This window comes from Pan paniscus, chromosome 8 (genome assembly GCF_029289425.2).
Source record: "Pan paniscus chromosome 8, NHGRI_mPanPan1-v2.0_pri, whole genome shotgun sequence".
In the NCBI taxonomy this organism is placed as follows: domain Eukaryota; kingdom Metazoa; phylum Chordata; class Mammalia; order Primates; family Hominidae; genus Pan; species Pan paniscus.
The window spans coordinates 74,653,618-74,680,996 of record NC_073257.2 but is presented as its reverse complement, the minus strand read 5'-3'; the positions used below and the strand labels follow the sequence as shown (position 1 = coordinate 74,680,996).

General features: G+C 40.7%; 1 long non-coding RNA gene across 1 annotated transcript; it reads right to left on the bottom strand.

Moving 5' to 3' along the window:
- Positions 1 to 225: 225 nt before the first annotated feature.
- LOC117974611 (uncharacterized) lies at positions 226 to 22,733 on the bottom strand. Its single transcript, XR_008619946.1, has 2 exons — positions 22,692 to 22,733; positions 226 to 2,600 (listed from the first exon to the last, which is right to left on the bottom strand). It is a non-coding gene; the product is annotated as an uncharacterized LOC117974611 (long non-coding RNA).
- Positions 22,734 to 27,379: the final 4,646 nt, after the last annotated feature.

The following is a 27,379-nucleotide window of genomic DNA, read 5'->3' as shown; positions in this document are numbered from 1 at the left end:
ATAAGAGGTAGGGAAAGGGGTAGAAGAGAACAGGGAAGAAGAAATGTCACCAACATCTATTTTATCTGGAAAAATGTAGGAGATATTGTGCTGGGCATTTTTAATACCTGATCTCATTTAAATCTCATTTAATTCCCCCAATAACACCATGGACCCAGTATCATTATGCCCAGAGAAGTTAAGTAAGTTGCAGAAGTCCATATAGTTAGGAACAAAACACAAACCTCAAAATCATGTGTTTAATTCCAAAGTCAAAGTATCTCCATGACATATGACAAGTAAATAGTTCGATTAATTTTCCAAATGATATTAGAGAACTGACGGATACTAGCTTAAAATACAGAGTGGCCATAAGATCTGGCAGCACAGATAAATCATTTCTTACAGATTGAACCTACTTGATTACTTCTTCTGGGGTATGCTAATGATGCAGGTTTCTTCACTGAAAATCAGAGACACAAATAAGGCAATATGTCACATACACATGTATGGGGAATGATGAAATACTGCATCAATGAAATGCATTACTTGCAATTCTTCACAGCACATTGAGCTATGTATTTTTACCAAGGGACAACACAATGAGTGTTATCATGTAATATCATTGAACATATCATGTCTTTTTTATATCAATTATCCCTTTATCTTATAAAATTACCTGTGTTTCCAGACTTCATGGCTATCTTGTATAATCCAGGAATCAAGAGGTAATAATACCTTGAGCTCAAAGGAATAATTGAATGATTTTCAAGCCATATGAGAGGGAAGTAGGAGAGATATTTTGGGGGTAGCAAGAACTCCTAAAATCACAGTACATAAGTGACCTGTTCTCCTCCATTTAGTTCTGGGCCACTTTTCACCTTGTGCTACTGAAATGGTCTGACTATATTGCCATGTCGTGCTGAATCTCCAAACTTCTCTATAGGAAAAGGAAATTAGAAATCAGTGAGTCCCTGGCTGAGCACAGTGGTTCACGCCTGTAATCCCAGTACTTTGAGAGGCCAAGGCAGGTCACTCACCTGAGGTCAGGAGTTCGAGACCAGCCTGGGCAACATGGTGAAACCCCATCTCTACTAAAAATACAAAACTTAGCCGGGTGTGGTGGCGCATGCCTGTGGTCCCAGCTACTTGGGAGGCTGCAGCAGGAGAATCACTTGAACTCAGGAGTTGGAGGTGCAGTAAGCTGAGATTGCGCCACTGCACTCCAGCCTGGGTGACAGAATGAGACTCTGTCTCAAAAAAAGAAAAATAAAAAAGAAAAGATATCAGTGAGTTCCTTATCCAAAGTCCCAAAATCCAAGCTCATCAGAGAATAATCAGCCCTGTACTCTTGTTATTGGCCACTGTGGGATTACCTGAGGTACTGTACTTGGATCACACACCCCTCTCTCTGCCACCACTCCTCCAGCTTAATATTATATGAAATAGAAAATGGCAAAGACTGGCGAAAATGGGAACGAAGGTTTGTTCTTCTTTTCTTAATTAAGCTGTGGTCCTTAGCACAAGTCTATAACATCAATCTTATCGAATCTCAATAAATGCTTACAACTCATCACTACTAAGAATCTAATTAGACATTTATTGCTTATGTAATTCTGAATTAATGACATAGCAGCAAGATTTATATCTCACATATCTGTTACACCTCAGCACTCTCCATTTTAATAATCAATTGATATTTCATTAACTATCCTATTAAAACTAAATTAAATGCTATTCTGATTTGATTTTATTAAATAAATGCTGGCAACACTAATGAGGTGCAGGCCATTTAAATCGTGACAGGACAGCCAAATTTGCACCCCTCTGTTAAGTGAAGCAATTTCACAGTGAAAAAAATGAGCAGATGTGTTTCTCAAGCTGACAATTTCATAAATACTTCAAATGAAGTCATGATGGATTTTCAACCAACATCTCAAAAGACTAAGAGAAACTCTCAGAATATGCTTCATTTTGAATAAGGCTGTGCTAAAGATGCCTTAAAGAAAAAAATACTTCACCCTCATCTCATGTTGTAAGGTCACTAATCTGAGAAGAGCAAGATAGTGTTGCTTCATGAAAGAATTTCAGTATTCTGGCAAAAATACTTCTGAAACGAACTAAACTGGACTTCCTCAAACAATTGAGTGTTTTACTTTTAGTGCAGTACCAGATTTTGTTTCACCAAGGGAATGGAACTTAATAAATAAATTACTCAATAACTATTTTTTATTTAACAACTGAGTACCTGCCATGTCCCAAGCTAAATAGAATATGATTCTATCTCATAGGGACAAACGTTCTGAAGCATCTTCCACTTGCTATGATGGGTTATATGAGAAACTCAAAGCATGAGGGGTGGGCTGTGCCCTCAGGAAGTCTGCAGTCTTGTTAGGGAGGACCTGGAGCTCATCCATCAGGAGTCTGAACCCACTCCTGGTGAGTAAAGTCACCAAGTAGCCCTAGTTTCTTGTAAAGTTCCTGGCGTGTAAAACATGCTTAATAAATATTTGTTGAATGAATGAAAGCTTCTCTGGCACAATTAACTTGCGATTCTCTTGATCCAAGTCCTCATCCAGAATCACATCATTCGAAGTTCATTATTCCACAATCGCAGACTCCTAGTCATAAAAGCCAAAAGGAAAGTTAGTAGAGTTGCAGTGGTATCTAGGTGCCAGCAACAATAGTCAAAAAAAGAAGTGGTTTCAACCATGGGTCCTGGCAAACAATTGTACTGGCAACTCTTCACTTATGTGCTGCCAAACTATGATAGACACGAGGAGTGTCTTCTACAACTGAGAAGTCACACCATTCCAGCAATGTCTGTAATTGAGATCATGTGCTGAGTGGGCAGTTCAGGTAAGGAATTATACATCCTGATTTGAATAGAACAGTCTCTGTTTTTATCCATTTCCTGAAGTAATTATTAATAGCACCAACTCTCAAGAGTGTCCTGGTTCAGATGATAAGTTATATAATCACCATGAGTACAAGATAAAGCCTGATGAGCCAGAGTTATGGGGCAAGATTTCTATTTAAGAAAGTAGTTTGCACACACCACTTTTTATCTTCCTACCTTTGTCAGCTATGTTCATCTTTTCATATGGTTAGTGTTTTTAGTGCTCCAATTCTACAGTATAACTGTAGTTGTCTTCTGTGCTTTTTCTATATGTTGACTCTAAAATTAAGAGTAATTATGACAGATTATGTTCCTAATTATAAAATGTTCTGGTTTTCTTCTATGTGGGAGGAATATGGATATGTCTTTGAAAAACAAAGTTCTACTAAAATTCAGCCTCATGGCAAGGATCAAATCAAGGAGTTTCTGCAGGCCATTTATTGGAACTTTTCAACTTAGTAAGACAGCATTCAGTAAATCCCTTTAATTGGACAGAATGACTCAGGGAGAAGAGATTAAGGGTGTTGGTCTCCTTGGGAAGTCTGATAGATGCAAGGTACTAGAAATTAAACATGTCTAGAGAGGCATATTTCAAAACAGAATAGAAATTCTTTGATAAGAATCAAGTAGATATGAAATTAAGTTTTTTAAAGCATTGTACTACCAATAGAACTACTAGCCTAAATTTTAAAACATTGTTTAAGACTTAAAAAACGACACTTGTGGCGGGGCATGGTGGCTCACTCTTGTAAGCCCAGCACTTTGGGAGGCCGAGGCAGGCAGATCACGAGGTCAGGAGATCGAGACCATCCTGGCTAACATGGTGAAACCCCGTCTCTACTAAAAATACAAAAAAATTAGCCGGGTGTAGTGGCAGGTGCCTGTAGTCCCAGCTACATGGGAGGCTGAGGCAGGAGAATGGCATGAACCCGGGAGGCGGAGCTTGCAGTGAGTGGAGATAGTGCCACTGCACTCCAGCCTGGGTGACAGAGCAAGACTCCGTCTCAAAAAAGCAAACAACAAACAAAAAAATGACACTTGCTTCTTCCCCATCCTTCCTGCTTGAGCTGAAGCAGGAGGAGAAAGTTCTCTAGACCCCAAGGAGATCATGTTCTATAATTCTTTCTTGAGATGTAGCCAAAGACAATAATGTAAAAGTAAGACTTCCCATAGGATAGAACAAAGGGCTAAGGGGAGAAAATGTCTGGGAGCTATGCCCAGGGAATAGAACCATGTCCTAATCAAGCAATCCTTCCCTCTCTGAGATAATATCCTCCTAGGGGGATTTCAGAATCAACAGAGACTGGTGGCAGTTGTGAGTCCCCTTTCACCTTTCCAAATGGGCATGTTTATTATGGTCATTGTCCCTGTGCCATCACTGTATATTGGGTATGTGAGAGGCAGATGGCTTCTCCTTTTCTTTCTGAAGCTTCGGATCAAGAAAAGCTGTATCCATACCTGATACAGAGACTGTCTCCTATCACCTGAAGATACTGACTGGCCTTTTCCTTAGCAGTAAAGGTGAAGTCCAAATTACTGTTCAGGACTTCTGGTTGTCTTTCTTGGAGAAGGGGTGAGTATGTTCAGCTTGTGGGAAAAGGAGGATGTGAATAGCTGAATACCAGAAAGGTGGACTGTGAGAGTTTGTATTACCTTTCACCAAATATTTTTGTTTCTACCTCTGTGGTGCCACCTGTTGTAAGATTATAAACACCACCCCACATTGAATTCAAGAGTAGCCATGTGACGTACCTTGGCCAATGAAATGTGGGTGAAAGTGATGTTTGCTATTCCTGGACAGAAGTGTTGAGAGACATGGGTCACCATGTCTCTTTTCTCTGGCATGAGACTGACAACATACAAGTGAAAGCCTGGGCCCCAAATTAGGAAAACATACATCTGGGCTTCAGCTGACCTGTAATGGGCATTTAGTGTGAGGAAGAAATCAGCTTTTGATGTTGGAAACCACTAAGACTTGAGGTCATATGCAGCATAACCTAGTTCATTCTGATAGTCACAGCAATAAACGGTGCTAATAATATTAAGGTAATGTAAAGATTATTCACCATAATGCCAAGTAATGTGCCTGGACCTATAAAGAAGGAGATATAATCCCACATATCTAAAGGATGAAGCACTAAACCCTCAGTGACACAAAATCTTGATACATTTGTTTGCTTCATAGTTGAACTGATTTTCTTATCTAGCATTTAGTTTTTCCTGGACTTTCTAGTTGCCTTTCTTTTTTTCCTCTAGAAAAGTTTAGGATTATTGTTTTATCTTTAGTGTTCCAAAATTTCACCAGTATACCTCTAAGATGTCAGTCTCTTTTCATTTATTTAAGTTAGTGTTCTCTTTCTCCACTGCTTCATCTCAAAACCTACCCCAGCCACATTCATTATTTAGCTTTCCCCACCTCATATACCCACTTGCAATTTTCTTAGAATTATATTCAGTCCTTTCTCTTCCATTGGATTATGGGCCACTGTGCAGGGACTGAGTCTGGCTCCACTTTTTAATCCCCCCCATGCCAGGCATGGTATCTGGCACAGAAAATGAACTCAATAACAAGATGCTGAATTTTCTACTTCCTGTATGCTTCCTGGTGACAAAAGTAATTAATCACAATATAGTAAATCTAATTTTAAGATACAACTATTTTTTCTCTCTCAGTAATATATGATGGACTTTGCCCACTAATAAGACAGAACAGGAAACATGAATGGGTTCCAGTGTACAAATGCCCTAACAGCATGAAACATTACAATGGTATTTTTCTGCTTTCTGAAATTCAAACAGTGATGAGAGACAGCATTCATGACATAGAATAAGGCTGCTTCAATTATAAAAACAATTCAGATCAAGCTCTTAGAATAGTTTGATGTCTAATTTGCTTCCTTAACCATTTGACTTATGCATTTCACTTTTTTCTCTAGAACTTCTATGGAAGAAGAATTAGAGAAACCTATATTGAAGTTCCTAACACAAGATCTTAGTCTTAACAGCTTCTTTGGCACCAGGTGGCAGAACAATCTTTTCCTCTAGCTGTAACCTTAAATATGACCTTAGTTAGGACGTCATGTAGTGAGCAATACATGTACAGTAAATTTCAGAGCTACATGAAAGTTTCTCATCCCTCCAAAATATCTAATTGTTGGCTGCTATCCCAAATGAAGCCTTCACTTCCTTAACTTAGAACTTTAAAAATAAAACTTTTTTTTAATACCTGAGAGGAAAGATCAGTTAGAATCCCAACTGTGGCACACCTTTCCTCCCAAATCAGGCTCTGTAGAAACTCTATCAAACTTAGGTGGTTCTGAGGAACAGTTTGAAAAGCACTGCGAAGCTCAAGTCTATATAACCCTAGAGATACTTGCATAAAAATAACTAAATTATTCGGAAGTCCTTTTCTAAGAGAAGATTTTTCTCCTGCATGAGGAAAAAGCACAGTAGGTGTAGGTCCCTGGGCCATAGAAACCCTTCCCCACCCTACCCCTCCCCACAAAAATATAGACATAGAACAGGAAAACCCAAGGTTTTTTAATATGTCTCTAATAACTTATCAGACAGTAAACCTTGACCTTGGCTCCCTCCACAGTATCCTAACACCCCTCATATGCAGGAGATTCAATAAGATCCATCTGTGTTTTAAGAGGGTCTTCATAAATACAAATCAAATTGAAGTTTTAGGCAGCCAAGAGTCTGCTAACTTTCTAGAAAATTCCAATCCAGCCCCCACACTACCCAGCTGCCTGCACCTGATTGGCTTTTTAGATAATTGATCACAGCTGGTGGCTTAATTGGGCCTGCCTCAGAAAAACCAGCTTCTTCTCGAAACAAGGCTTCATCCCGCCATGGTGCCCTCGGGGCCAGTGAACTCACTGGGAGGAAATGTGACTCCCACTTTTCCATTTGAAGAATGTGGGGCATTTCCTAGATGGGGCTCTATGCCAGGGATCTGGTCGCAGCTTGGTGAGCTTGAGAAAAGAGTGCAAGCTCCCTCTCTTCTACCCTGACCTGAGAGAGCCTTGTAGTCTCTCAAAGTTTTGTAATTTGCTTTCAAGGTAGCATGAGATGGTATGGTTTTCTTTAATTCCAGTTCATAGTGCACAGTCACAATTATACAGTGTCTTTAAATGTCTTTTTAATTTAATTTAATTTTATTTTATTTAGAGACAGGGTCTCCCTGTGTTGCCCAATGCAGTGTTCATTTATAGGCACAATCATGGTGCACTTCAGCCTTGAACTCCTGGGCTCAAACAATCCTCCCACCAGAGCACCCGAGTAGATGGGACTATAGGTACATGCCACTGCAGACTTTAAAGTGTCTTTCTATTGTATTTGAGTCATCCCAATTACAAGGCTTCTGTTCCCCAGTCCCATTTGATAGACCACTTGTCCATTGTGAGGAATTAAGTGATGATGACAAACTTGTAACCCTCCATTGTTGAAATAGGGGAAAGGAGCTGGCCGTGGCCTGAAGAAAGGCCATGTCTTGCCAGAGTGGCCATGAGAATTTCATAAGGGACAAGATAGCAGGCTGGAGAGCTCCAACTGTGCCAAGATGCATTCTTGTCAGGACATAGCCCAAGAGGCATTGTCCAAAAGGAAACCGCTTACTTGATGATCATAAAGTAAAGAAGTAGGGTTGGAAATTGAGACAGTTAATGGAAAAGTTGGTCAAATTGACAGGACAAGATCCAGAGAAATTAAGCATGTCAGAAACATACAATCAGAGACAAGACCAGGTGAACTGGAGCTACTCCACTGTGAACTCCAGAAGGCCCCATTCTCCTTGATGGTTAGTTATGTCAACTTAGGATAAAACGTTTAGTTTTGGGCTTCTTTGTGATTCCTATAGGATGGGCAAATAAAGACTGCCATCAAGAAGGTGAATATGCATATCTGAAGCTCAGAAGAGATCTGAAGTGGACAACGAGATTGGAGAATCATTGGCTTATTGGCAGTAGTTGAGACCATGAACACTGTTGAGATTACCTAGGAAATGTGAACAGCTGGGTAAAGAAGATTGAATGGTGGTTTCCTTAGAGGAACTGGAGAGAAAAATAGGCTCTCACAAAAATAGTCTCTCTCTCTCTCTCATTCTTTCAAACACACACACACGAAATGGCAAAGAGTATTACTTTCCATGACAATTTATCTGAGGCCAAAGTTACACACTAAGTCAAAACAAAACAAAAATAATTTACCAGAATAAACAAGTAAGAAAACTTAAATTTCAGCAACTCCATCCAGAAATCAAAAGGCAAACTAAGTGTGGTGGAGACACCTGTTGCTGATCTACTGCTGTTTTTCTAGGCTAAGAGAGTCCTGATTTTGTGTGCCCTGCTCTGGATGGCCATATCTTTCATGGAAGGTGGCCCCAGCCATGATCATGGGGTTCTTATTGCACATCCAATAATTGGTTAAGCATGGACATGTGGTCTAATTCTAGCCAATGAAACATGAGAAAACTTCTGGCAATTTCTGGGAACACTCTACTTGTTCTTTCAAAGGGACTGGTGGTGGGGATACTCCCTTTTCTAACTCCCTCTCTCAATGTTAATATGTCTATGTGTGACTCCTGGAAGAGTGACAGACATTCTTGACCCTGAGGAGAGAAGACTGAGGACAAAAGCCAACATGCTGGGGTGCCCATCCCTCAAACTTTGGTGTTCTAAAGAAAGAAGGAACCTTCATCCTTGGTGCTGTCAACCAGCCACTGAATTACCGACCCTGATACCAACCTCTGGAGTTCTTGTTAGAGTGAATAATGAACATCTTTATTATTTGAGCTCCTCTTTGTTTGGTTTTCTTCAACTTGCTGCCAGAAAAGCATTCTAATTGATACACTAACAAACCCCCAGTGGGACAATTTATAGGTGATTAGTAACACATCTAACACAGCATTTACTATGTGCCAGGCATGGTTCTAAGAGCTTTAGCCCACTTAATCCTTATAACAACTATAAGAAGAAGACACTATTTGTCTTCTTCATTTCCCAGTTGAAGAACTTCATTACAGAGAGGTGGAAGTACTTGTTCAATGTCACGTAACTAACTAACAGTAGAACTAGTATTACAAACACAGGAAGTCTGGCCCCCAAATCGAAACTCATAACCAGGATACTAGGCGCCTCTCAGATTAACAAACAGGAGCTAGGTTACTCCTATTCAAAGTCAATTACTAGGGAACTATAAGAACAGCAAAGGAGAAGTCAGATCAACAAAGTTTTTACTTCCTGTTTGATGACTTTCTTTCCACTTAATCTCCCCAACTTTGCCCAGGTTCCTTACTGTCTCCTTGCTCTACCCCCAAGCAAAATATTCTCTCAGGTCCCACTCGACCCACAAAGGTGTAAATGACTAAATAACAGGAGTGTTTGGATTTTACCAGGAATTGGAGCCTTAAACCTAGCTTGAATTTTATGCATCCATCTGCCTGAATCTACCCAGAAAACAGTTCTGTAAAGTCACATTTATGGAGAGCTGAGATTACACAGAATGAATGAATGGTCCCTTTCCCCAAGGGGCATATGGCCGATGAAACGAAATAAAAACCTAAATTGGAGATGATCATGAAACTAAGAATATAAGATACAGGTCACAGTGGTTGCCTCTTGGAAGGGAGCTTGGAGGGGTGGGGTAGAGTGCACTAGGCAACCAGCTGAGGAGACTCTGTTTTCACCCTAAGTCTGTTTTTGTGCTATTCTATACTTGGAATTTTCCCCATATCCATATTACCCATTCATCAACAATTAGGAAAGACTAAAGTTCAAAAAGTGTGATAAATCTCTTCTAGAAATGTAGGCAGAATGCTTTGAGAGTACAAAAAATGTAAAATAGGCAAGGAAAGTATATTAGTTTGCTAGGGCTGCCATCATCACAAAGCACCATACACCAAATGGCTTAAACAATAGAAATGTATTGTCTCACAGTTCTTGAGTCTAGAAGTCTAAGATTAAGGTGTCCACAGAGCCATGGTCACTCTAAAAGCACTAGGAAAGGCTCTGTCACAGGCCCCTCTCCTCACTTTGCAATCATCAGGTGTTCCTTGGCTTGTATATAATGACATCTCTTCACATTATCTTCCCTCTATGTGTTGCCTGTGTTCAAATTTCCCCCTTTTTAAGAACACCTGTGACATTGGGTTAAGGTCTACTCTAATGACCTCATTTTAAATGGATTACTTCTGCAAAGATGCCATCTGCATACTCAGGTTTAGGACCTTGACATAGGAATTGGGAGTGGGTCACAATTCAACTGATTACAGAAAGATATTGGAACGCTTTCTGGAGATTTATTCCATCGACACAGTATTGACAGGAGGCCATTGTGAGGCTTCTTTTCTTAGAACAACAAATTTTCTCAGGCATTTGTGATAAGCAACCCCTTGACATTTTAACACAGTGGGATGACACCACATGGACTCAGCTTGAAGGGCACCACTTGGAAAACGGTAAATGTAATCTATGACAGGTGCATGTTAAATCAGGGAGCCCGATAGCTAAGTAGCAGGCTGTGTATTGTGCTGTGCACCCCAGCTCTGGCTCACTTCTCCCATGTAACTACACCATCAGAAAAGGCAGATTGTTGAAGCTTGAACACTTACAGGCAATTTCCATTCTTATGCTACTGATAATTGCATTTGTGGAAACATAAGGAGTCCCTGATGGCTGATTCAACATGTAACAATTTTTAGAATTTTACTTTATGACCAAATAATGTATCCTGCTGAATAGAGTGCTGCCTCTTGTGGACAAGGTAATTTAAAAATCATGTTCAAGTTATGTTTACAATAAAAATTCAAAATAATGTTTTCTTTCTAGATGACGTTATGAGTGTGACTTGTAGGCTGGAATGTTAAAAAAATGCAAGAAATTAGAGAACAATCATGCAGATTTTTTTGTACATCCATGCCAAGAATATAAGCAATGGTGGGTATACGGTATAGGTAGCCAGGATTTTGCAATAGTAAGCCATATAATCATAAATTAATATGAATATCAACAATTTAAAATTTTTAAAATAGCAGTTACTATGGCATACTGCCTTTTGCTATTCCAAGTACGGATGCCAGAAAATATAAGAAATACAAGTCAATCAATCAAGAGGTCCCTCAGTTTTTGCTTTCAATAGATTGATCCGTTTCATAAGAATTAAGTAAATGATGCCATTTCAAATCATTATGAGAAAGAGAGAATACCTATTTTTTTTTTTTTTTTTTTTTTTTGAGACAGAGTCTTGCTCTGTCGCCCAGGCTGGAACGCAGTGGCACAATCTCGGCTCACTGCAAGCTCCGCCTCCCGGGTTCACACCATTCTTCTGCCTCAGCCTCCTGAGTAGCTGGGACTACAGGTGCCTACCATCATACCTGGCCAATTTTCTGTATTTTTAGTAGAGACAGGGTTTCACCATGTTAGCCAGGATGATCTCGATCTCCTGACCTCGTGATCCGCCCGCCTCGGCCTCCCAAAGTGCTGGGCTTACAGGAGTGAGCCACCGCGCCCGGCCTAGATTACCTATTTGATCCTTACCTCAAACTGTAAATTAAATACCAGACATATTTACCAGAGGTTTTAAACATTTTTAAAGTAAAAAAAAAATGCATGAACAATCCAAGTTTATGAAAGAAACTGATGAAGGTATATAAGAGGTTAAAACTCTTCCATGTTAATGAAATTATAAAAATTAAAAGCTAAAGAATAAACCAGGAAAAAATTTTTTGCAACACATTAAAAAACAGTAAATTAAAAGGATGAACACTCCAACAGGAAAAAATAATCAAAATAAACGAAAGGCAACACACACACACACAAGCTAATTTTACTAATAAGTATATATTTATATTTTAAAGTTTGACTGCAACACTGATCAAGAAAATACAAAAAGAAATACATTTTTATACACAATGAGTATCTAAACATAGCAAACCCCAGCACTGTCATAATATGGAAAGTATGTATAAACTGCTAACAACCTTTCTGTGGGTCAATTTGGCAATCAAAAGTTATTATATCTGAGATTTGTATCTAACCTAAATTTATCCAGAAAGAAAGCATCAAGGACATAGGCTGTAGCAGAGGTTGTCAGTGTCCCTCCTTATCCTGTGTATGCATGCAATGTAGTTTCCAACTGCCAGCACTGGCAACTTCTGCCTGGGATCCTTTCTGGATAAGGAAGTGTGCTAAATCACAAATTAGGCTGGCTGGAAGTCAAAGGGTTAACAGCCCTGGAAGCAGTCCTCAACCAATGATAGAAGTTAAGGATTCCTCGCCCTCAATGGGGACAACTGTGAGTGCAGAACAGACTCCCAGGGGTGATAATGGAATGGGGCCTCAGTTGCCCATGGTGGTGGCTTGCTCATTAACAAATCCTCCAAGGACTTTCTTCCTTTCTCTTTCTTATTACCTTACTGATGTTTCCTGGATCACTCCCAAATAAGCTACTCAAATCCTTCTATCTAGGTCGGTATTCAGGAGAAACTAACCAAAGTTATAGGCAAACATTTATCTAAAAGGATGCTCATCACACTGTTATTTATACTACTAGAAATTGGAACTATCATATATTAATAATAGCAATCGTTTCATCAATATTATGATATAATATATACACATTAAAAGACAATAGAAGAATATTTAATGTCTTGAGAAGGCAAGTGGTATTACATAATGGTTAAGAGACAGGTTTTGAAATGTGATATCATTTCCAGTTCTGGCTTCACCAGTTGCTACCTCTATGATTTCAGACAGTTAATTAACCTCACTAAGTGTCAGTTTCCTCACATGTAAAATGAGGGTGACAATAGTATCACGCAGGGTTACTGTAAATATTAAGTGAGATAGTTTCTATAAAGTGCTTAGCCTAGTTCCTGGCACACAGTAATAGTATTTATCATCACCATTATTATTAATATTATATAATAAAGTACAAGTTTACAAAACAATATGTTGTATCATTTTAACACAAACACACATACGTGCATAATGAGACTTCAAAAAGTTCACAGAAAAAGGGAATTAAAAGATAAATAAAAAATATAAACTTTATTTCTCAATACAAGCTCCATCAAATTCAAGGCATTTTTGTAAGTCATGGTACCAGCCATTCAGTCCATCGCTAAAAAACTGAGGGTACTTAACTGTGTCAGTGCAGTCTTTTTTTACATTACTAACTGAAGTAAAATGGGTGCCCTTTACAGATTTTTTTAAGATTATTAAAGAAAAACAATTCAGAAGAAGCCAAATCAGGACTGTAAGGTGAATATGTTGTGATTTCTCATCAAAATTCTCACAAAATTGCCCTTGTTTGATGAGAGGAATGAGTAGAAACATTGTCATGGTGGAGAGGGACTCTGGTGAAGCTTTCCTAGACATTTTTCTGCTAAAACCTTGTTTGACTAAAGTGCTCAAAACAGTCTATAATAGGCAGATGTTATCATTCTTTGGCTCTCCCAAAAGTCAACAGCAAAATACCTTGAGCATCCCACAAAACTGTTGCCATGAACTCTGCTCTTGACTGGTCCACTTTTGCTGTGAATGGGTCGCTTCCACCTCTTGGTAACCATTGCTTTGATTGTGCTTTGTCTTCAGAATCATACTGGTAAGGCTATGTTTCACCTTCTTTTATAATTCTTCAAAGAAGTGTTTCAGGATCTTGATCCCACTTGCTTACAATTCCCATTGAAAGGTGTGCCCTTTCTACAGTTGATCTGGGCACAGTGGTTTTGGCACCCATTAAGTGGAAAATATTCTCAACTTTAATTTTTCAGTCAAAATTGTGTAAGCTGAACTGAGATGTCTATGGTGTTGGCTATTGTTTCTGCTGTTAATCATCAGTCCTCTTCAATTAGGGCACAAACAAGATAAATTTTTTCCTCACAAATTGATGTGGATGGTCTGCCGCTGAAGGCTTCATCTTCAACATCATCTCATCCTTCTTAAAATAAGTTATCCATTTGTAAACTGCTAATCTGGGGGGGCATTGTCCTCATAAACTTTTCATAAAGCATCAGTGATTTCACCATTCTTCAACCCCAGCTTCACCCTAAATTTGATGTTTGTTCTTGTTTCAATTTTAGCAGAATTCATGTTGCTCTGATAGGGGCTCTTTACAAACTTATGTCTAAGCTTTCTTAGTGCCTCAAACTAGATCCTGTTTCAGCCATGTTATAACAAGTAGTATGAGTTTATTTTGGTGCAAAAAATTGAAATTCATGCATAGTTTTTTCATAATATGCATCTTCCATGAACATTTTGATGTCCCTTCATATATATTCATAATACATACATACATATATAAATTCTCACACATGTATATTTATGGAAGTATAGAAACATAGGAAATATATGCAAAGTTATTATAGTATATGACTGTATACTAAGGTGGTGGATATTTTTTCTTTGTGCTTTTTTATATTTTCCTAATTTTTAGAATTATTACTTTTGTAGTCATATGACAAAAGCTATTTTTAATGAATTTTATAAATAATCTTAAAGCGACTCATAAAGGTACATTACCTGAATTTCTTCACATAAAAACGTGCAATTTTTGGCCCAGGGCTAGCCAATTCTTGTTGATGAAGTCAGGGAAAATATCACTATTTAGCAAAATTCATCTTTTTGAGAATAATGGGTATATTCTGCTCCTGAGCTTATATTGTTGATGATGGGTCTCAGTGTGAATTAAATAGAACGTTTTGTCACAGAGCCATGCAAATGCAAACACTGCCCAAAGATTGAGCAGCTGAGTGCCACAGTTACAATAGATACTTGATCATTCAGGAACTTTCCTTATTTAAGCATCAAAAGCAAGCAAAGAGGCTTGAAGCATGATTCATAGCATCCGAATGAGTGAATTGCCTCTGAAAGGGTGATTTCATTGTTTCAGACAGTTCTGCACTTCTTCAGAGTTTCTGATTCCATTAAGTCCAGGCCAGGTCACAATGGAATATAAGTCCAACTTGGATTTGTCATCATCCTTCAACCCATATGTGTAGTATGAATATCATATACCTGTACACTCTTGAACAAATGAGCAATGCTCTCATTCAATGTGCTCAGATGAATACGTGTCTGCCAAAAAAGACAATCTTGCGTCTCTGAGGGGTCTAACAGATTGTTTCTCTCAAGATACTCATTAATTCCCAGAAGTCTTTGATCTGAATTTGATAAAGACCTCCAACAACTTTCTGCTACTCAGCCCTCTAACTGGATAAAATAATCTAATCTTCACAGCCAGTTTTCACTTCTTCCAAATTATCTATAAATTGTCAAAGATCAAGGGTATTGGAACAAAAAAAAATCTACAATTTTGACCACTTTTAGCATTGAATCATGCAGTGAACTAATTTGAAAGTCTTACAGTATGAATTCTGACAAATCACACAACAAAAGAAGAAAACACCTAATATCTCTTTGGATTTAAAAAAAAATTAAAAATTTAACATTTTATTCCAGTTGCCTTGCCTATGGCAAATGAAATCTGCCCTTTTTTCAGGTTGAAGGCAAATTTCTTAGGTTATTTTACTTGCAAATTGTTAATGTATGCTGAATTTTGGTAGGAAATGTTTTTCTCATTAATGGTCTCAGCCAGACAAAACTCCATCTCTATAAAAAATACAAAAATTAGCCAGGTGTGGTGGCATGCACCTGTGGCCCCAGCTACTCAGGGGGCTGAGACAAGAGAATCACTTGAGCCTGGAAGGTCAAAGTTATAGTGAGCCATGATCATACCACTATACTCCAGCCTGGGCAACAGAGTGAGACCCTGTCCCAAAAAATAAAAACAGTCTCAGCCAGGTCAGACTCTTATAAGGTTAGCATTTCAGGTAACCTGTTGAATGCTCTGGTTAGGCAAAAGTTTTAGCAAATGTTGGTGATTAAGAAAAAAAAAAACTATAGTATATACTGAGTGCAATACAAAGGCTAGAGCTATAGACGAAGAAGCAGAAGCTAGAGACCTTGCGCCAAATGCACCATTGTCACAGAATGCTTAGGGTGTCATTTCACCAGCCAGAAACCTCTATGGCCAGCAGTGCCTCTGCTTGGGTTTTGCTTTACTCCTGCTGGGCTTGTCTCACTCACACAGCCCAGCAGGCTGTGCTCGGACCGTGCTACTGGCCCAGATCCCATACTTGCTAAGGACAAGCCAGGCACAGAGTGGCAGGGGGTGTGTGAATGCATCAGCAGGGGCAGGGTCTCGCTGCTGTGCACAGCCAGGCACACCAGCTGCTGCAGCAGAGTGGGAAGCTCCAGGTGCCAGCACAGGCACTGGCTTCATGTGAGGCTGCATGCCCCAAGTGACTGCCACTGCAGGCACCAGGGTCTGGATGGACAAGGGGAATGCAGTGGCACCTGAAAGCTTGGAGATGCCAGGAACTACAGAACCCCAAAGAGGGTGTTACAGTGTGTCACAGCTCAGGCTCGGGAAGCCCCAAGGTCTGGGCTTCCAGAAGGGCTTCAACTCTTCTCTCCTTCTTGTTGCCCGCAGTGCAGTGAGTAGGGGTGTGCACAGAGTGGTGGATATGTTTCAGCCTATTTGTGTTACAGCTGTGTTAGTCCCACTGCCCCACTCAGGCCCACAGCTCTTGGACTGGCCTGTCCCCACTGCTGCTTCCCATCTCATGGGGTGGCTTCTGGGTGCAAGTAAAGCATGGGAGGGCTGTAGTGTTACAACAGCTCTGGCTCAGGGAATCCTGGGGTCTGGGCCCCAAGAAGGGTTGCGATGCTTCACTTCCACAGTCTGGGAGTGTGTCACTGCCTGCAGCTCAGTGAGCCAGCCAGGAACATGTTACAGCTCCTTTCACTCCCATCGTTCAGTGGGTCCCAAGTTCTTGTCCCACATCCAGGAAGAATGAGGTTATGTGGATAACTGGAGGGTGAGCCAGGCAGAGAGGAGCTTTACTGAGCTGCAGAACAGCTCTCAGGAGACCCAAAGTGGGTAGCCTCTATTCACAGGCAGGTTGTCCCAGTGAGTGTCTCAGTCTGGCTGAGTCTGGGGTTTTTATGGGCTCAAAATGGAGGAAGTGCATGCTGATTGGTCCATGGGAAGCCATGGGTGGGCCTGAAAAAACACCATGAGTTCTCACTCTGGGTCATGGACTCCACCTGGAACTGGCAGCCCAGCCTCCAGAGCATTCCTGGCTTGAAGGTGGGTTTTCACTAGGGACACACCCCTTCCCACCTAGGAACCTGTCTGCCCCCCACCACCATCAACGTGCCATCCACAGCGCCCAGGCTGTCCACATCAAAGGGCACCTGCAGGCCTGCACCAAGCCACCCTCAGTACCCTGGCCTCCCTCTCACACTTGTCAGTGCCTAAAGCCTGGAGGAAGCCAAGGCAGTTGGAGAGGGGACTGGTGTGTCAGCGCTGCTCCAAGCATGTGCAACCTGACCAGGTTGCAACAGCACCCAGGCTTAGCTACAACTTTGCTCTGCACTGAAGTGGGCTCCGGGAGCAGGACAAGGCCAGGGAACAGGAGCAGGCACTTCCAAGTCTGCAGAGGTAGGGGGCTTCCTGGGATCCTGAGAGCAAAGGGATGCCTGGGTCTGGAGCTGTAGCTGGGTGGCTGGGCAGCTGCATCTGCACCCGGGAGCACAGGCTCCCATCCCACCAACTTGATAGGGTGCAGGGCTCCTGTTGGCACCACCTGCTTCCGGCCCCTGCTGGTGCTGCAGAGTGCACAGCTCTGGCTGCACCTCCCTCGCTGTAGCTGGCATCCTTGTAGTGGCCACTCCAGATGGGCCACCGCCACCATCACCATCACCATCACATAGATTATGTGACCCTGACAATTAACAATTTCTCTTATGACTTCGACTATTGTGTCCCTAACATGAGGATCCATAAAGTGATAATCCTCCTATACCCCCAGCTCTAAAATTATTATTCTTTGCCAGGAAATAAAAAATCTGGAGTTTGTGGAAGAAAATGGGGAAAGGAATACATCTGTCAAACACCAGTGAAAGAAAGGAGGAATAAAGCTAAAATGGATTGATGTGACTGCTTCTATGTGCAGATTCTGTTAAAGGCATTGCCTCACAATCCTTACACCAACCTCAACAGACAGAGCAACCATCCATTCATTCAACAACTATTTACTGAACATCTGCTATGAGTAAGGCTGTGTACAAGGAGCTTGGGATACCACAGTAAGCAAAAGAAACACTCCTTGCCCCTCTGGATCTTAAATTCCAACAATGGAGACAAATTACAGAGAAAATGATTTAGTTACAATCCTCTTACGTGTTGTGAAGAAATAGGATGAGGTGTTTTGAGAGGAAGACCATGCAGTGGGGGCTAACATATATGGGAGATCATAGCAGGAAAGTTTTTGGAGAAAAATCATATTTACAATGAGCTAGTAAGCATGAATAAGAATTAGCAAGGCAGTAAGAATGAATTGCATAGGAACTTGACACAGAAAAGAATATGGTGAGTCCCAAAGTCATTATAATGCTCACCCTACAGGTGAGGCTTACACATATATTTATCTCTTAAGTTATTTACTTATCCAGGCTCTCATTGCTCAAGACTGGGTTGTGAGGCTCAATATTAGGCCTATTGGAGTTGAAAGACTTTTGTTTTTTTATTGATAATATCTACCTGGCTCCATTTTGATGACTACACCTACATCCCGCTGGTGTCAGTGTTTTAAAGTCATCCCAAAATGCACAGTTTGAGTCTCTCATCCGTTGGAGGGGTGACCTGTTAGTTGGTAGTAGATCATTGGATGCAACCTTGAAAAAGCTACCCAGAGTTGAGCAAGTCCTTCTACTAGAAATCCCACAGCAGGAAGGGCTAGAGAAGAGCTGGAATAAGGGCTTTCTCTTCTTTATTCCTAGAAAGATGGATTGAGCAAGTGTTCCTGCATTTTGCAAAGCCCAAAGGGATACTGGGCATTATGTTTATACTGTGGAAAATATCACCATTATGATTTATTTACCATCTTTAAAGTTTCTAGTTACTGTGTAACAACACTTCTAACCAACTCTAAAGGCACTGCGTTGATTATAGTTATTACTAAGCTGAAAGTTAAGAAATTGCTCACAAGAAATCTGCATCCTGTCATGTACCAAAGCCGCACATATTTGTCCCGGCTCTTTTTCTGAGTGCAGATAAACATGTCCCATGTCAGGGAGCTTTTCAACATTTCAATGGCTTAGTGGGATGCTCTTTTGAGCCCAGAGGGCAATTACTAAAACTTAAGGTAAGTGGGGAGGGGAACAGAAAACGTGATTGCCAGCCCAAACAAGTGAGGTCCAGGGGACGGCTTAAGTTGTGCATTAAGTATAATCTTTTGGCTTTGACAAGAAGGTGAGGTGACCAGTAATTAGCCATTCAAGTTGAACCCTAAGCACCATGACTTGGATGGGAAGTAGGCGGCTGCCTGCCCCACAGTTTCTAGCTGTTGAGAGCTTTGCACGCAGGAGCTCATCTTGAGCCTAATAAAGTGATTTTTAAGAGTGAAGCTGTTTGTTGGTTTGTTTTTCAATGTGTGCACTTTGATGTTTGTTTTTTTAACCCTCAAAAGTATTGGCAAGGATAGATCAGGGCACTAGCTAAATGATCCACAACAAGGCCTTGGAAAAACTGAGAAACCGAACTACTGGTATAGTTCAACCTTTACGGCTTCCCACTGCTGACATGAGCTCACCTTTCAGAAATGTATTTTCATGGGACATATCCATCCCAAGCTGGCAGAGATAGATTCCTTGTAGCTGTCAGCAAATCTTTCCCATTAGCAAGGCATTCAACATTTGAAATAGGTGTAAATCTCAGTCTATAAATTCATGTGTTCAAGAAACATAAAATTTTTAGATTTCCTTACATCAAATTAAATTTGGATTCTGAGTAACCAGCCCACCAAGCTGGCAGGAAATTTAATCCAGCCATGCTTGGGCTGCTCTCACACCCCCACGCACCAGGATTCTGCAAAAGTCTGGGTCTTACAGAGTACAGGGTCTTATGCAATGTTGAGGGAAGACTACTCCAGTATTTTGTCATCTGTCTACACTGGTTAGTGCTGAAGTAGCAATTGTCGCAGTCTACATGGCCCACTTAGATCTCATCTCTGCTATTTCAGGCCACATGTGGGATGCCAGGGATCTCTAGGAGGTGAGAAAACCCACCCTTAGGGTCTAGCCTCCCTTGGAGTACACACAGCCTCCTCCCTTCTGAGGGGTACACTTATGGAGTGGTTCCTGGCTCCCACAGCTCACAGGAGCAACAGGGCAGTCTCTTCTTCTCCAGCCTAAAGAAGCTTTCTCTAGGCTTTCTCCTTTATTGCCTTAAGCAAGGAAGAACAAGTCTGAATACCTATTTGATATGAAGAGAAAGTGTAAAACATAAGGAGAGCAAACACAATTGAGTTCACCACAGTCAGCCTCCTCTGTGTGTTGGGGGGGGGGGAGGGGAGGTAGTGGCTGAAACATCTAATTGGTTATCAGGTGAGAATCTCATGTACTCAAAACTCCCCCTGTATACATGGTTGGGTGGTGGAGGTCCAGCCCTATACAAAGTACTGCGATGCATGCCAGAGTTTGAGAATCACTGAGTTAAACCAAAGGAAGGAACAACAACCAAAAAAGACTATTTGCAAATGTCTAAAATCACTAGTAGTAAAAAAAGGATGGGGAGAGAATTCCAAAGTATTCCTGTTTGCCCGCAGAATTTACAACATTCTGATTTAATATAAAGCCTCTATATTTTTAATATAAGTTGATAGGTTTGCTTATTGTCGAAAGGATTAAAGGAGAGAATGCAGATATTTTAGGCAGGGATTCAATTCTAATTTAATTTTTTTGTAAGATTTTTTTCCCTTTTGTGTTCTTTAGCTTCACTATGTATGAATTTATTATTTTCTCTTTAATCCTATTTGCTACTTGTGGGGCACATTGAAGTCCGCGATTGTCATTCTTCAATTCCGGAAAATTCTACAGCAAGCTGTGAATTTAATCAGGACTGATGTGACTTTACTAAGTTGTCCTTATTGAGCAGCTACATCTAAGGCCTTGTATTTATTGGAATGGGAGGGGGATGGGATGGATACACTGTGTGCCAAAGGGGAAAAGCTCCGTGCGGAACACGGTCAGGAAAGCCCAGGCAGGGCGTCCACCCAAGCCCCCATCTGAAGAGCAGGGATGGAGTTTCCCCATCTGTGTCATAACTATGCTCAGAGGCCTTTCCCTGTTCAGACAAGATTTTACTCAGGAGCTCAACCTATGAAACAGCTGCTCTGGTTGAAGCTCTCCTCCTCCCCCTCCGACTGGGGGCAGTCCTGGAAAAATCACAGGAGACTCAGCCAGCTCTACCAGCTCCTCCAGCGCTAGGCTCTTGGCCCACGTGTGATAGAACGCCCTGCGAAAGCTGATTAAACTGCCCTTTAAAGAATCCCATCTCCCACAGTGGAGATGTGTACTTGTCTTTAAGGCCTGCTCGCTCATATTTCTGGGAGGATCAGCCCTAGAAGATTCTGTTAGTTATGGAAATATGATTGTGCGTTTGAGAGGAAGCTTGGGTCTCTCTCTGGGGTGGAGGAGTTGAGTCTGAATGTAGAGGCACAGGGAAGTCTTTGTAGGACGGAGAAGATCTGCAGACAACAGCATGAATTGTTTGAATTTTTAACATGAAATTGAAGATCTTTCTGTGGGGGCGTGCCCCTCCTTCTCTCACAGGTTCCAACACTCCCGATTGCTTCACACCTGGACAGATTCACATATATATGGGGCTTGTCTGGCTCCTATGGGCATCTGAGTTTGTGGACCCCTGGCCTATATGTAAAGCCAATGCTGCCCCAGAATTTAGCCAAACGAATGAAGTGAAGAATCCTCCCCATACATTTCCACATTTTCGTTTCAACTCTTGTCTTCCGATATGTACTCCTGTCTCCCAACACCACATCAGAATTAACCTCTATTGTTCCCGTTAGCCTGATTTGTATCTCTCTTAGGGCTTAGAGCAATCTGTCTCATATTACCATTTTCTATACAGTAGTCCCCACTTATCTGAGGTTTTGCTTTTCTAGGTTTCAGTTACCCATGGTCAACCATGGCCCAAAAATAGATGAATACAGTACAATAAGGTATTTTAAGAGAGAGAGAGAGACCACGCTGACATAACTTTTATTACACTATATTGTTGTAATTGTTCTATTTTATTATTAGCCATTGTTGTTCATCTCTTCCTGTGCCTAATTTATAAACTAAACTTTATCACAGGTATGTATTTATAAGAAAAAACATGTAAGAGTTCAGTACTATCCACAGCTTCAGGCATCCACTGCGGGTCTTGAATGCATCCCTAGCACATAAAAGAGGGACTGAAGAATTACTCATTAATATATATCTCTGCAGGGACTTGGACAAGTACTCAATAATTATTTTTTGACTTATTGTCAGTTTGGATCAGCTCTGACTGCCACAATGTACAGAAGAACTGTAACCATCGTTACAGCCTCCATGCCGTCACCACTTACCTCCCAGTGATATGGCCCCTCTCAAGAGCTGTTTGGAGGTAGAGAAGAGAATAAGACCAGTGGCAAATCACTCAAATCTGGTACTATTCAGTTAAAAGGAACATCATATATAGGGAGAAAAGCTACAGAATATAATGGACCCTCATTTTAAAGGAAGAAACAGACTTTCCTCCTTGCTAATGATGACTTGGGAGAAGGAGAATGTGAAAATGTGTGTTTTCATACAGAAACCAATGGCCTGCTGCGCCCCTTCCAGTCTCTCTCATATGGACCCAGATGGGCTGCTGGTTATTGTAACCAGGCCCAACCCACCCACCCAGGTGGTGGCTTTACCTCCAATTCCAGGTCATTTTGGCACACCAGGCGAGCTTCGCCAGCACCTTTCCAGCTCTGAAAGGAAAAGAAGGGTACTGCCATCATGAATGGAGCTAGTGTGTAGACTGAATAAGTCACAGCAAGACTACAAGCAGTGCCATGTTCCATTCATTTAAGTAAAGAGAGCTGACATATTTTCCCAGGCTAGAAACAGAAATTGCATTAATGTGCTAATTGCAATCAGGACTATATCACTTTGCCTTTTTATTGCATTCAAATTTTTGTTACCCTATATTAAAAATCATACACCACTCTTCATTTCCCTAAATATTTTAATTGGTATATTTTAGTCTGGATGTGTGTACATTCTCTGTTCCCTCCCATCTGGGTGTAATTTTCCATCGTCTCCCCCTGATGATCTGCATTTTCTCCTTCAAGTCCCTCCTGTAAACCCACTTCTGTGGATCTTGCTTTCACATTATGCCATTAAAAGATCCAGCTGGAAGGAAGTGCCTCTGAATGGAGTCCAAGAGAAGAAACAAAGAAGATGGAAACCAGATGCCATTGAAGTCATCCCCATGTGAGTCATGGTTTTCTCCTGGAAAGTGTCTATCTCAATGCTGTGCATCTTTTCAATTTGAAGCCCACTAGGCAGAAGCTCTCCCTCCATCTATGTGTGTTTTAGCCATCCTCAGTAGAACCATATATTTTGAATACTATTGGCATACAGTAAATGTATACATAGTACTAACAGTAACAAATAAATATTTACTAGTTAGGTTTTAGATCCAACATAAGATAGTCATTTCTTTCATGGGTCATTTACCCACTCTTATTCCAGGCCCATTCTTCACCAGCTACTCTCAGGATTTGAAGTGAATGCTCTAGTTTGATAAGGGTGTAGGGTTTAGGATTGTTCAGTATTAAAAACAAATAACAACAAAAAACCAAAATATAGATAAAGCCAATGCTGACCTCCAGAGGTTAGAATCAACATATCTTTTCTTGTTTTTAAGTACAACTTAAACAGATTTCTGTGTAACAGATCGTATCATCTCTGAAGTTTATTCATTCAGGTAGGAAAAAAGACCAAAAACTCAGTTAATATTATTAAAAAAAATAATAAAGTGAGAGGAAGATCCCTGTTTTCCCCAAGTGGTTTTAAGAAACAGCTTTCAAAACTCTTCTAGAAGGGTATTCAATTAAGCCAGTAGCAAAAATGTAACTGGCAAAATCTAATGTTGTTTTAAAAAAAACACATGTGCATGCACCCACATACACACACATTTATATACCCACACAATATTATATATATATGTGTGTGTGTGTGTGTGTGTGTTCAAGATGGTGGACTGGATGCTTGCATTTATCTACACTCCTTTTCAAAATTCTGCTGAAGAGTCAGTTAAGGAAATAAATTCATAACCATGCTGAAGACAAAAAAGGAAACCATCAGCAGACATTTTGATACTTTTCTGGAAGAAGGAAAGACAGTGAATAGTATGGATAGATGAAAGAGAGCAGAGAAAGCAGCACCCCAGATATACTCAGGAGGAGGCTGCAGAAAGGGTGGAATGTTCTTTCCAAAGAAGCCTTGGGGAATCTTCACGTTGGACATGAACAGATTCAGAACTCAGGAATGGAAAGAGGAGCAAAAACCAAGTGATTAACAGAAGGTTGACCAGAGAATGGTTGCACCGTTTGACTTTTGTCATCTCTCTCCTCTTTTCCCATGCATACAGATGGAGCAGCAAGAGGGGATTCAGAAACCTTCATCCCCTCCCCAAGATCTGATCTATTAAGAAAATAAGATGTCTCCCTGGGAGAGCTAAGGCTTGTTGTATGGTATTTGGCATTCCACAGTGAAGCCCTCTGTTTTTGGTGTTTTGAGGTGAAAAGAAAGTCATTTGCATGATTCTCTGTACTTGCATCCTAAAGGGAAGCTTGTGGTTGACACATCCCACCCACGTACACAGCCAGCCGCCAACCTCAGATATGCTTACTGAGGAGACACACCTACTCAGTGGCAGGGAGCTGCACCTGACACCTAGCCACCGTTGTTAATTACCTAGCCCTTCATTCATAAATATAAACAAATAGCATGAATGATTGAGTTGACAGAGTGGAAATGGGGCATGAAAGAGAACTGTTATGCATGTGGTGTCAAAGGATACTATCTAACACCAAAGACTCAAGAAATAAAAGTGTAAGTCTATTGTTTAAAGTTATAATTGTCACTGTGGTTTGCCATCTCACATCCATTTCCCCTATATGTAGCTAGCAGAACCCTAACCTTCATTTGAAGTAAGCCTTCCTTCTCCACTCTTAGCTCACATGCTTTGGCAAATGTGAATGTAATTCTACACCCATGATGGAATATGGGACCTAGGTCTAGGCCAAAGTGTACAACCTATGCCCTTGGCCACATCACTTGTTTTGAAATGAGCAAGCCAACCCCATCTGCTTAAGTGGTATAGAAAATTATTGTGCAGAAATATTCTCTGCCTCCTTCTCACTTTCATGGGAGGAGAGTACGTCTCCATTTGGTTGATTTGGGGTACAGTCATGTGACTTTCTTTGGCTAATGAGATGTTAGCAGACATGACACAGCATAGGGTACACATGTTTGTGCAGCTGGTCTTGCACTCTTGTGCCTCTGTCATCACCATAAGAATATGCTTGGGATGGGTCACTGGTCTCAGGAAAGAAGATAAGAGACATATGGAACAGGGCTGAGCTACACTAGCCCAGAAGCGTAAGCAAGATCAGCAGAGCTGTCCATACAAGCCCAGCCTAAATTAGCTGACCCCCAGCTGAGCTCAGAAGTGTGAGCAGCTCCTACTAAGATCAGCAGAACCCCCAACAAGCCCAATCTAGATCATGTGACCTCAGCCAACCCACACATACACATGTTAAGTAAATGCTTATTGTTGTAATCACTGAGTTTGTGTGTGTGTGTGCATGTGTGCGCATGTGTGTGTGTTTTAACTGAGCATCATTGTGGTCACAGCTAAATAGCATTACAAGAAAGACAGATGCTTACTTTCCTGCTAGTCTAGAATCTAAGAGGATATGAAACCAGAGCTACAGCTGTGGTCACCACATAGAACTTGAAGATGAAGCGTGCAGACTGAGGACAGCTGAGCTGAAATCGAGTCCCGCTCACATTGAGCTGTCAATTTAGCCTGGTCTAATGCCAGTTCTGCCTCTGATCTTGTTTATATGAGCCAGTAAATTCCTTTTGTATTGCTGAAATCAGATGGATTTGGCTTTTTCTATCCAACTTGCAATCAGAAGAATCTTAACTAATACCAAAGTATACAGGTAACCAATGATAGAAATAAATTCATAAAAATGAGAAGAGAGGGGTGTGGGAGTGGTGTACACAAAATAATTCCTCATCTTACACGGCATGGACAACATAATGTTCAATTCAGTAAATCAAGAAATATAAATATAGGCATGTTTTATGGAGATGATCATGGGAAAGGACTGAAATAAGAAATAAAGTTGGTTTTACTGGGACAGAGAATATGACCAAGGGATGAGGTGTTCATTTTTTTTTATCTTATGGAGATCTGTGCTGTCCCATGGGTGGCCACTAGCAGCAGTTGGTCATTTAAATTTAAATTAATTAAAATTTAAAATGCAGTCTCTTGTTCACAGTAGCAGCATTTGTAGTGCTCAACACCTAGCTACATGTGGCTAGTGGCTACTGTACTAGATTGAACAGATATTGAATCTGTCCATCACCATCACCGCAGCAAGTTTAGTTGGACAATGCTATAGTGGAGTGTCAGGAGTCACTGTGTAAAGTCAATGAATCAAACAACAGAAGTTTAAATACATCATTCAAAATTGCCCCATCACGATTTCATGGTACAGGCCCTGGAGGAAAAACAGCTTAGTTTCATTTCAAATCCCAGCTCTGATACTTACAAGTTACTGAACCTTGGGTAAGTCACATTGATCTTTCTGTACTTCAATTCACTTATCAGTAAAATGGCAGAATACATGCAGACCTTTCTCACAAGGTTGCTGTGAGAATTAAATAACCAAATATATGTAAGTTCTTATATTTTGTGCCTAGCATGTGGTAAACATTCAATATTTACTTTTTATTTTCTATCCTTCTCTAAGTTAATTTTATTTTACCATATGCACATAGTTTAAATAAACTATGTATATATGAGATTTATAAATCAGTATTTAAACATAAATATAGTATTTAATTTTTATCTCTCATATACAGTATATGTACATATACATATATCTCAGCTCCAGTTCATGGGATTATAGATGCTTTCATTTTCTTCTTTGTACATTTCTATAGTTTCCAAATTTCTGTATTGAACATGTATTATCTTTATCACCAGAAAAAAAAGTTTTTACTTTTAAAGATACCAACATATTTTGAGATGAACAGTGTTCTACATCTGGATCATTTGCTTTTGCTGATTTAGTCCACAGGGGCCCATTACATAATCTGTTGTTAGCCAACTGGGGCTTCATGACCTCTTTCCTGGGCTATTACAAAATCCTCCTGGCTGGTCCCCTTCCCTGTCCAGCTCTCTCCCAGCCTCCCTGTGCTGTCTCCACAGTGCTGCCAGAGAGATCCTTCCACAGCACAACATTTATAACACTCCCCTGCTTAAAACCTGTCAGCGTTTTTCTGTCCTTTACAAGTTAACTGCCCAGTCCAAGGC